Source organism: Equus caballus, chromosome 10 (assembly GCF_041296265.1).
Source record: "Equus caballus isolate H_3958 breed thoroughbred chromosome 10, TB-T2T, whole genome shotgun sequence".
Taxonomy (NCBI): Eukaryota; Metazoa; Chordata; class Mammalia; order Perissodactyla; family Equidae; genus Equus; species Equus caballus.
This window is the reverse complement of record NC_091693.1, coordinates 1,353,079-1,356,243: the sequence shown is the minus strand read 5'-3', so window position 1 is coordinate 1,356,243 and position 3,165 is coordinate 1,353,079. Positions and strand designations below refer to the sequence as shown.

At 60.3% G+C, this 3,165-nt stretch overlaps 1 long non-coding RNA gene across 1 annotated transcript in view; it reads left to right on the top strand.

Annotated features, from left to right (window-relative positions):
- LOC111775162 (uncharacterized) overlaps positions 1-3,165 on the top strand; it is a 109,216-nt gene that overhangs the window by 123 nt on the left and 105,928 nt on the right. The window lies entirely within an intron of this gene.

Here is a 3,165-nt window from a genome sequence, read left to right as displayed (position 1 = left end):
GTGAGTGACGGCAGAGGCGGCGGGGGTGGGGTGGGGAGCGCCCGGCACGACTCAGGGCCCCGGAGGTTCCCGGACTGGGGTGGGATTCCTGTCCCTCGATTGCTGCCCCCTGCGCCCCAACTCGTTCTTCGCCGGTCGCGGCCCTCGCTTTACCAGGTGCAAGGGGGCTCCTGAGGCGGCCGAAGGCAAAGGTTGGGTCCACAGGCGCGTCCTGGAGCCCATCCCCTGCATCCCCCACCTTGTACCTCCTCTAGCCTTTACCCCGGAGCCTGCTGGCTCCCCAGCTCTCTGCGCGAGAGAGAAGTCTGGTCCCCAGAGGGAAACGTGGGCACGCAGTTGCAGGGGCAGTCCCACAGCTCGGCGTGGGTCTCTCCTGCTTCCCTTCCCCATGGGAGCTCCCAGTTGGCCAATTACAGTATCTCTGTTTCTGTGTTCCTGCCCCTAACCTCTGGGCTCTGACCTGAGGTTGGGGCAAGGGCACCCTGGAGTCTGCTTTCCCTGCTCACGAGCCTCCTAGAGAATCCAGCAGAGGGTTGGCGTGAGCTGAGGAGAAGGAAGCAGGGAGGGCAAATACTGGCCAGCAGCCCCAGCCTCCGAGGGAGGAAGCCAGGCCCTTCCTAAGCTTTGTCCTGACGGGCCAGGTCCTGGACTGGGCCCTTTGCCTTTCCTGGGGGTGGGGTTTCAGTGTCCTCCTCTGTGGTCCAGGGGTCATTCCCACCTCCTCAGCCCACTATTGCTCATCTGTTGAATCCTGGTTGTCAAAGTCTCTGGCCAGGAAGAAAGGCAGGAATGTCTCGGGCCTTCGTCCTCTTCCTTCAGTTTCTCCCCTGGGCCCACCGGAGCAGTTGCCAGTTGTCTTCTGTTGTTTCAACCCCCAGACCAGGAGCTTTCTCTGAGAAATGCCACTGTCCTTTAGAAACTGCCCTGGACAGCGGGGTGTAAGACCCCGCGTGCCCACTGCTGTCCTGGGCTTCGGAAGGGAGGGGGCAGACTTGCGCTGCGCTCTGCAGAGCCAGGATCTGGGCGGGATTCCAGGAAAGCGGATTCTCCTGGGGACAGATTCTGAGCGGGGTTCGGATGGCAGGAGCTAGCAGGCTGTGTGGGGGCCTGCCTGGAGAGGCACCGTCCCCTGCCCTGCTGTGGACGTGAGGAGCACTCAGGGATGCACGGCGAGAGTCTCTGCAGCTGGGGAGAGGTCCACCTCGGCTACCTTTGGGCGAGTGGCTCTGCTGACCCCTCCCACTGTGGGCAGTGAGGTGCTTCCTGCCTGGTGCATGAGTTGGTGTTGCTATTTCCAAGAACAGTGGCTGTACTTTCCCACGTGCTTTTCACGTCCCGGCACAGACTACACACTTTGTATGCGTTAATTTTCCACATGACAACCGAGTGAGCCTTCTCACACTCTTCCTCTGCTCAAAACCCTGCAGTGGCTCCCTTTTCACTCAGGATAAATACCAGTGGCCTTGTAATGGCTGGCAAGGTCAAACTGTCCACGTTGTCCCTCCACCCCGCCCTGTTCTCATCCAGTGTTTCTCTCCTTTTGCTGATCATACTCCTCTAGCCGGACTGGCCTCCTTCCTACAATGCAACACACCGGGTGTGCTCCCACCCCAGGGCCTTTGCACCAGCTGTGTCATCTGACTGGGATGCTCCTCCCCCACTAACTCCTTCACGTTCTTCTGATTTTTGTTGAGAAGTCGCCTTCTCAACGAGGCCCACTGGGATCCCCGTTTTAACACTGCACTCTGCATTCCCCCAGCATTCCTGGCCCTGCCCCTGCTCCCCCTTTTCTCCTTTCCTTCCAACATGTGGTACAGTATCTTTATTTATTGCGTGTCTTGTTTGTGGTCTGTGGACTGCTTGGGTGGGTCTCCTTGACTGCTTTGTTCGCTGGTGTGTCTCTGGCACCTGGAGCAGAGTCTGGCTTACAGTAGGAGCTCAATAAAGATTTGTGGAGTGAATGAATGAGCTCATCGAACCCCGTAACTGTGCTGTGGGGTAGACACTGTTGTTGCACCCCAGTTTAGAGATGAGTGGGCTGAAGCTCAGAGAGCTTGAGGAACTAGCCTGGGGTCACAAAGCTAGGAAGTGACTACGTGAGGCTTCAGCCCAGGTCTGTCTCACTCTGGAGTCAGAGTTCTTAACCAAACACCCTGATTGTCCCTCCTCCAGGGGAGACTCTGCTCCTTGGGCCTGGAGTTGGCGTGGCAGGCAAGGCTTGGCTGCCACGGCCCGGGAGGCTGAGCTGGCACCCTGGCTTCTTCCCTGTGGCTGGGGGCGTGCCGCTGCCCTGCGTGGGGAAGGCCTGTCTGCTCTTCTGTCCTGTCCCGCAGACCTCGAGGCCCACAGCTGCACCTTCCTTCGCTGCGGCTCTGACTCCCAGGGGCCTGACCCAGGCTTCGGGCTGGGGAGTGTGGGAGCTGGGAGCGTGTCGGGAGGGGCGCCTGGCTTCTGCTCTGCGGAGCTTTCCGTGGTGCAGCACCGCGACTTCTGCCACCCACCCGGATGGCAGGAGGCTCAGTGAGAGGCCAGGCTGCGACCCCCGCCTGGACCTGCCCTGCCCATCGGGTCGCTCCTGCAGGGAAGCTGGTCCTGCTGCTGCGTCATGGTGGGACATGGTCTCGCGTGTGTGCCCTCTGAGGAGGGCATCTGTGATGGAGCATGTGTGCTGCTTCCCCAAAGGGACACGGCCATGTGGTCCCACCGTCTGCCAGTGTCCCTTGGGCTCCCACAAAGATGCCCTGTCTGGAGGGAATGTTGGTTGTGTAGGGTGAGCTGGTTTTGTGCTGCTGCGAGAGCATTTCAGATCCGTGACATCTGGGTCCCCAGTGCCCAGCAGCAGCAGGACGGACAAGACACCCTTTGGGACTTTCCCTCCCTCTCTGCATCCGCAGGCTCTGAAATGCCTGTGAGCTGGCTGTGTACAGACACCTGGAGGTGACCCCTCCTGTAACGCGGCCGTGGTCTACCTGGCCCACCCCTCGCCATGCCTGGGGCTCACGCGGCCCCTCGGCCCTCTCACGCACCCACCCTTAGCACTCTGTGACTTGGCTGCGAGCTGGGGTGTGCGGCGTTTGTCAACACCGTTTTGTGGACGAATTCACTAGACTCTCAAAGGCTCTTCAGAAAGCGCTGTTCAGAAAGGCTGCCCAGCCCCTCGTGAAA